The sequence below is a fragment of the Myotis davidii genome, unplaced genomic scaffold (assembly GCF_000327345.1).
Source record: "Myotis davidii unplaced genomic scaffold, ASM32734v1 scaffold668, whole genome shotgun sequence".
NCBI classification, from domain to species: Eukaryota; Metazoa; Chordata; class Mammalia; order Chiroptera; family Vespertilionidae; genus Myotis; species Myotis davidii.
This window is the reverse complement of record NW_006299394.1, coordinates 222,110-230,002: the sequence shown is the minus strand read 5'-3', so window position 1 is coordinate 230,002 and position 7,893 is coordinate 222,110. Positions and strand designations below refer to the sequence as shown.

Genomic DNA, 7,893 nt, shown 5'->3' with positions numbered 1-7,893 from the left:
GGGGTCCCAGGTTCGATTCCGGTCAAGGGCATGTACCTGGGTTGCGGGCACATCCCCAGTAGTGTGCAGGAGGCAACTGATCGATGTTGCTAACTCTCTATCCCTTTCCCTTCCTCTCTGTAAAAAATCAATAAAATATATATTTTAAAAAAAGATGTTCAAGCCACGTGTGAGCCTACCGTAGCAATTACAATGCGGATTCTGAATTAAGTGATTTTGTTTTCTGTCCTCTCCCCCTCCCTCTAAGGGGGGAGGGCAGGAGGGGAAGGTTTTCAATAAAATCCAGTTTGAACAGATTCAAGGAAACACATTTTCTCGATATCTGTGACCACCTATTGTATCAGACTTCAGCCTGACGGAGTTCTGGCCTGGTTCACACGGAGATGGAGTCAGCGTGAGTGTGCAGCTGCGCTGTAGCCAAGGCAGACACAGCTGTGGACGGTCCCCCTGCCCTCCTCTCCAGCACGGCTAGAGTTCCCAGCTAGACAAGGAACATTACATGGAAGTTCTCCCCCAGGTGCTTCCCACCGTGACTAATTCTTTAATTTCTTACCACATTTCCCAGCAGAAAATATGTTCTTACACCCCAGCATGTCTCTGAAGCATTTCAGTTCTCTGTGTTGCCTTTCTAACTACTTTCTGCCTTTAAGAAAAGTGTATTCCCTTTCGATTACAGTTGACATTCAACATTAGTTTGTATTAGTCGGATGCCCAGCCTCGTGTTTAGACAGTCACATGCTTCACAAAGCGACGGCTTGGTGCCTTTTGTCAATCAGCCTGCTCTGAAAGGATGACCAAGTGACATGAATGCACTTCACACCTGGCCCTGGGGTCTGAATCGCTCTCAGATATGGTCAGGCATCTGGTCCGTCTCCGACATTGGCACCAGCAACATGGGGAATGCCAATCCTCGAGTCCCACACCCAGAACCAGTGAATGGGAATCCTGCGGGGGGATGAGGGGTGGGAGGGTGACCAGGGCTCTAGGTGGGAACTCTGTGGGAGAGGGAGGGGGCAGAGGTGACAAGATCCTGGAAGTTTGAGAACTACTGACCTAGTGGAGAGAAGATAAGTTCTATGCAGAAAAATAAGGTGTACATTTTTGCATTGAGACTAAACTTTATAACCTTTGGCAAGTTTCTCTTTTTCTTTGACTGGTTTATTAATTTGTATATGCCTCAGTTTCTTCAACGGCTACATGATACCTGGTGTGTAGGGTGTTCATGAAAACATGCAGACATGTGGTCACAGAGTAGCTGTTACATAAACATCCTGTCCCTCCCCTTCTATTTCTACCGCAGCTCTGATCTATACAGACGCCCCACCGTGTACGGATTAGGAGCCCACGGTAAGGATTCCTAACCCCCAAGGGCACAATCAGTAAAAATTAAAAGACAATGTCCAGCCCTAGCTGGTTTGGCTCAGTGGATAGAGCGTCAGCCTGTGGACTGAAAGGTCCCAGGGTTCGATTCTGGTCAAGGGCACATGTCCCGGTTGCGGGCTTGATCCCCAGTGGGGGGCGTGCAGGAGGCAGCCAATCAATGATTCTCTCTCATCATCGATGTTTCTATCTCCCTCTCCCTCTCCCTTCCTCTCTGAAATCAATAAAAATATATTTTAAAAAAATAGGTCTCAAGCAGCAGGCTGGAAGGGGAAAGGAATTTTTAGGACCGGGGAATGGCAATGGGCAGAGACACAGAGAAAATACAGAATTAAAATGACAAGGTTAACGGACTACAAAACGTGCTCCAATGCAAGTGGCTCATTCTGTGGAATTCGGTCGCTATCCTGATTTGTGCGCCTACACCCTCCCCGCCATGACACAGCAGGTGCAGGCGCCCAAGGACCTCTGTGTCCCTGCTTGCCCACCTCCGGAAGTCCCATGCGCCCCAGGAAGCCCTCCCAGACTTTGGCAAAGCTCACACACACGGTAGTTCTATGGAGGTCTTCTCGCTTCTCCTCACACTGGAACTTTCCAAGGTGATTCTGTGAAAATAAGACTGAGCTAAAGGCAGTTCAGTTGTTTTGCCCAGCCAGCTCCCAGTGCCCAAGAAGAGCAGGCCTGGCTCCCGGCACATGCCATTGTGCCAGCTGTCCGTGTTCTATGCCTTTAGCTTCACCTAGTTCCCAGCTTGCATCTCAGACCCATATCTGACCTTGCTTCTCTTCCTGTCACCAGATCAGCACCCTCACCATCCCACTTTCTGCAAGGACTTCCTTCATCTCTAACAGCCCATAGTGATGGGTGTCTCTCCCTCCCTCGCCGGGGTGGCCAGGGATGCACTGGGGTGTGAGTGCTGGGACTGAGGTGAGGCAGGAGGACCCGGGGTGTGAGGTGCAGGAGCCCTGACCCTGGGATGCAGTGTGGGGTGGGCCTTAGAAAGGAGCCCTCCCTCCCCGTGTGCCTGAGGGCCTCACCCCCCAGCCGGGCGACCAGGTGACCGGCCTCCATGAGAGGAGAATCAGAGGGCGAGCAGCTGGCGGTGCCCGCCGCAGGGGCAGAGTGACAGTCGGGTGGCGCAGGTGGAGACTGGTGGCCAAGGGTGGCAGGTTCGATATTCCTGGGGTGATGCACTGAGGAGCTAACTGACGTTGGAGAACAAATGAGGTTAGCGGAGGAAGCGGGCTAGTCAGTCCAGGGGTCAGATGTCATGTGGGGGAAGTTGGTTGGGTCTGGAAGTACACTCTCCCCCAGTCGTTGGGAGAGAAAAGGAGTTCGATTCTGCTTCATCGTGTGAGTGCAGTGTGTCAGGGCGAGGCTGAGGCTTCGAGGGAGGGGACCCGGTGTTTCAGAACTACTATTAGTCAGAGACTAAACACATGAACGAAAGCCACAGATTCCCAGGAAAACGTGTGTGCACACGCATGTAAGTAGAATTTTGAGTATAATTTACTCACACCCAGCACAGCCCGTTAGATGCCAGCCAGCCCGGGAGCCAGGAGAAGAGGTGGGGAGGGTGCGGCCCCTGGGAGGGAGCATGGCCGCCTGCACATGGAGGGCCGGGCACCAAGGCTGCAGGGGCAGCGTCCGCAGGCTTCCGCCCAGGTGTCCACTCCCATCCCCGGCCCCCAGGGTGCAGCCACTATGGGAACAGTATGGAGGTTCCTCAAAAAATAAAGACTACAGCCATCACATGATCCAGCAACCCCACTTCTGGACATACATCCAAGGAAAATGGAAGGAGAAGAGGGTATCAAAGAGCTATCCATATCCCCTGCCCTTGCAGCATTATTCACAACAGCCAATACACAAAAATGGCAGGTGACAGGATAAAAATGTGGTGTATTTCATACAATGGACTATTATGCAGCCACGAGGAAAAAGAAAACCCTGCCATTTGTGCAAAATGGATGGATCTTGAGGGCATTTCTCTAAGTGGGGGAAAATGCAAACAGAAACAGCATAGGAAAGTTGCCAGCAGCTGGGGGGTGGGAAATGGGGGAGGTTAGTAAAAGGGTACCGGCTTTCAGCTACAAAGTGAACCAGGTCTGAGGACCTATGTAAAACCTGTGCCTGTCATTGGGAAGGCTGTGGTCTTGTAGAACTGGACTTTGCCGAGAGAGTGGAACTTCCAACTTCTTGCCACACAGATACACAACAGATAGACAAGGGGGATGGAGGTGTTGACTATCTGGATGGGGCAACCAGTCACACATTTTAACAACATTAGCAACTTTGTCAATTATACATCAATAAGCAAAATTGTCTTTAAAAAAGTAAAACATCTTTCAAAAATGACCCTTTGGGGACAACATGGCAAACCTGGGCCGAAAGCTTCTTTGTAAAGACGCCGTAGTTGCCAGAAGGATGTTGGACCCAGGACTTGCCACGAGCACTGTAGAAGCCCCGGGGGGAAGACACGAACTTAGCTGGGCCTGGATGGAAGACATGGCAGTCCGAGTATGTAAGAGGCCAATGACTGGAGATGGATATTTCCAGTGAGAACTGAATTGTTTTTTCTTCTCTCTCACATTGCCCCTTTAAGGTGGTTTCCTGAAAACTGATTTGCATATATACCATTAGATTCCCCTGCATGGGCTGCACAATTTTGCATTGCCATCAGGAATATATGAGGGTGTCTGATAATTCACAGCCACGCTGAGTGTGCGGTCACTTTTGGGTTTCTGACAATCTGAGAGTCTAGATGAAATGATGGTTGAGAAATAGTGTCTCTCAGTGGGGTTTTTTTGTTTGTTTTTGTTAATCCTCACCGGAGGATCTTTTTTTCCATTGATTTTTAGAACGGATGGGAGGAGGAGACACAGAGAGAGACATCAATTGGTTGCCTCCCACATGAGCTTCAACCAGCTCTGGGGCTCGAGCCTGCAAGTGAGGTATATGCCCTTGACCAGAATTGAACCCGAGACCCTCCAGTCCTTGGGCCAATGCTCTAACCACTGAGCACACCAGTGGCTAGGGTTCTTTTTGTTTTTTAATTTACCTTTATTATTGAAAGTATTACAGTTGTCCCCCTTGCCTCCCCTCCATTGACCTTCTCCACCCTGATCCCGCCCCCAAGCCTTCACCGCACTGTCTGTGTCCATGGGTTATGCATATAAGTTCTTTGGTTAACCTCTCCCTACCACCCCACCTGCCTCTGAGATTCATCAGTCTGTTCCATGCTTCCATGTCTGTTTATTTTGTTCAATTTTGTTCATTAGGCTCCACATGGGTGAGATCATGTGATACTTGTCTTTCTCTGACTGGCTTATTTTGATACAAGGTTTTTTTTTTTTAAAGTATATTTTATTGATTTACAGAGAGGAAGGGAGAAGGATAGAGAGTTGGAAACATCGATGAGAGAGAAACATCGATCAGCTGCCTCCTGTACAATCCCTACTGGGGATGTGCCTGCAACCAAGGTACATGCCCTTGACTGGAATCAAACCTGGGACCCTTCAGTTCACAGGCTGACGCTCTATCCACTGAGCCAAACCGGTCAGGGCAAGGTTTTGTTTTTTCATATAGTTTCTTTTTATTTATTCATTTATTTAATCATCACTTGAGGACATTCCCCACCCTAGCCTTTTTTTAAAAAATTATATTTTATGATTTTTTACAGAGAGGAAGAGAAAGGGATAGTTAGAAACATCGGTGGGAGAGAAACATCAATCAGCTGCCTCCTGCACACTCCCCACTGGGGATGTGCCCACAACCAAGGTACATGCCCTTGACCGGAATCGAACCTGGGACCTTTCAGTCCACAGGCTGACACTCTATCCACTGAACCAAACCGGTTAGGGCCACCCCCAACCTTTTTAAAGAGAGAGTGGAAGGGAGAGCGAGAGATTCCGCTGGCGACCGCTGATCAGGGAACACCTTTCCCTCCAGAGAAGGAAGTGACTTGGCTTGGGAGTTTCTCACCTCTTCCACGTTTGTTCACTTATTCCTTCCTTCAGTCACGTGACACGTATCTGCTGCTTTCTGCTTGCCCCTCCTTGTGCTCAGTGGCCCTTGGGAATCTACAAATGACACATGGTGTCTCTTCATTCATTCAAGAAATATTTATTAAGGTCCTACTTTGTGCCAGAAGGTGCTGGGAATATAGTAATGAAATACAAACAAACAAAAAGCAAGAAATGTATCAGCCTGTTTAAGCCACATAAAACTAACAAAAGCAAAAGGTTGAAACAAGTGTAACCAAATGGCTAGATGGCTAGAGGGAGCGGTAGGTGGCTAATGTGGAAAAGCAAGCACAGGACAATGTGAATCATAGAATCTAGGTGGTATTTACTGTAAACTCTTCCAACTCTGTTTGAAAATTTATGAGATAAAATATTGTGGGAAAAGTGATAGGAATGATAAGGAAGGTGGGTTTCTGGGCGAAGTTCATGGGGGACATGGCATTGTTTTATCTAGCTCTTCTTCCTCTCAGCTACTTAATATCCCCTTAGCTGTGGGTCAGTCAGGTTCAAAATTCTCGCAGGCCGATCCTGGACTTTAAACACCTCTGCAGAAGTCCTTGAAGACTGTCAGATGTCTAGTGGAGGAAAGACTGGGGAGAAGCTGACTCACAAATGAGCACAAACGCACTCACCCCACAGCCATTTGGGACGGCACCTCCTTCTAGCTAACCTCAGGAATGGAAAGAACTTTTATGTTTTCTAATACCCTTGATTTTCTTTAGTATTTTTCCTCCAACATGTTTCTGAATTTAAGGAAATGTATTGTTTTAAAAGAGGATGCTATTGACTTAAGTCCTCTCACTGTAGGACCCTATCAGCTCATTGGTCAGATCCCAGAATCACTGGGGCAGAGGCTGGAAATTACTTGTGTAGGCTGTCCCCATGGCCCCAACAAAAGTTCCCTTTCCAGTTTGGGGGTAGGGGTGGGGGTGGGGAAGCCACATGCTAACCTGACAAGCTCAGGGAGGCCTGCATGCCGGCCTTGCAAATGCAGAGACCTAAAGTCACCACAAAGGATGGTCTGAAATTAAACTTCAACTAAAAGCAGTTATTGTGGGTAGTTACAGCCTAGGCAGGTATCTTCCCTGACAAGGTCAACCTTTTTGCACCTGTGATAACATATCCTTGAAATGTCCGGGTAACTTGTAAGTACTCTTTTTCCAGACCCCTCAGGGCACAACCTAATGTGCTTGGACACCAGGACAGAGACCACAAATTCCTTCATTGTCATTGTTATCATGTTAACTAGAGGCCTGTGCACGAATTCGTTCACGGGTTGGGTCCGGCTGGCCCACCCGGATGGGGCCAGATTGGGCTGGGCAGGTGAGGGAGAGGGGCCACAGGAGGTTGGGGCCACAGTTATCATCACAGTGACTGGTCGCTTGCCTTTTATATATATAAATTGTTGATAGTTAACTACCCTGCACCCACCAAAGTATGTGTCTATCATTTTACTTTTTCTCCAATCCCAGGGGTTTCCCCCACTTTGCTTTCTCCTGCCTTTCTAATCTACAAAATAGATGAAAAAAAAACATGCCATTTTCTGCAGCATTCTCTCAATTCATTGAGGTTCTGCTTCCCAGCAGTTGTCCACAGTTGGCTCAAATAAACTTACAAAAATTCTTTACATGTTTGAATGTTCTTATGTTAACAAGTTTAAGCCTTTTTCTCTTCAAACACTTACATATGGTTTAGAGCCAGTGGTCGCCAACCTTGCGGACCACCAGTGGTCTGAGGACCACCGGTTGGCGACCGCTGGAGACTGTGCCAGGCACTATTGTCAGAACTTCAAATATAATAACTCACTTACAGCTCACAGCAGTCCTGGGGTGTACCCGCCATCATTGCTCCCATTCAGCAAATCACCTAGGCTGCAGACGGGCTGCTCCTAAATGCAGAAACCGGGCTCCGGAAGTGCAGGCGGCGGCGGAGTCCAAGGCGGCTAACTGCCTTTCTCGCCTCGGAATGCCCATCTCTGAAAAAACAGTTCAGTTAAAGCTATTAATGGTCGGCAGGGCATTAATTATTATATTAATGTTCGCAGTGACCATGACTCCGCAGGAACTTGGGATTTCAAACTGTGGTTTGAAAGGGCGCTGCTGTCAGGAGGGAGCGTATCCCTTCTCCAGGGAGTCGCTGGTTAAGGAGGATGGTGTTGGGGGTTTCCGAGAGAGGAAATGTTTCAAACCAGGGCTGACGTTATTTTGGCCAACGGGAGGAGAAAGAACATTCTAGGGAGGGGAAAGAACATTCTAATTTTTGGAAAGCGCGTTTTGAGCTTGGATAAAATGACATTAACTCTTTGTTTCCTCTTAATTTTCCAAGCTTGTTCTAATTTCGCTCCCAAACCTTGGGGCACTCCCTCCAGAATCTGGCCCCCTCCCTTTCAGCCTTTTATCCCTTTGCAAAGAGCTGGCGGCATCTCTAATTAAAGGCCCAGGTCTCGGGGGAAGGGTTAGCCGCCGGGATGGAAGGCGGTCGGCTCGCA

General features: G+C 48.5%; 1 long non-coding RNA gene across 1 annotated transcript in view; it reads right to left on the bottom strand.

The window, feature by feature from the left end:
• LOC107184867 overlaps positions 1 to 7,835 on the bottom strand; it is a 10,287-nt gene extending 2,452 nt beyond the window's left edge. The window contains exons 1-2 of the long non-coding RNA XR_001515771.1: positions 7,216 to 7,835; positions 5,365 to 5,462 (exon numbers count right to left, since the gene is read on the bottom strand). This is a non-coding gene — a long non-coding RNA (uncharacterized LOC107184867). The remainder of the gene's footprint in view (positions 1 to 5,364; positions 5,463 to 7,215) is intronic.
• Between the last annotated feature and the right edge of the window lie 58 nt (positions 7,836 to 7,893).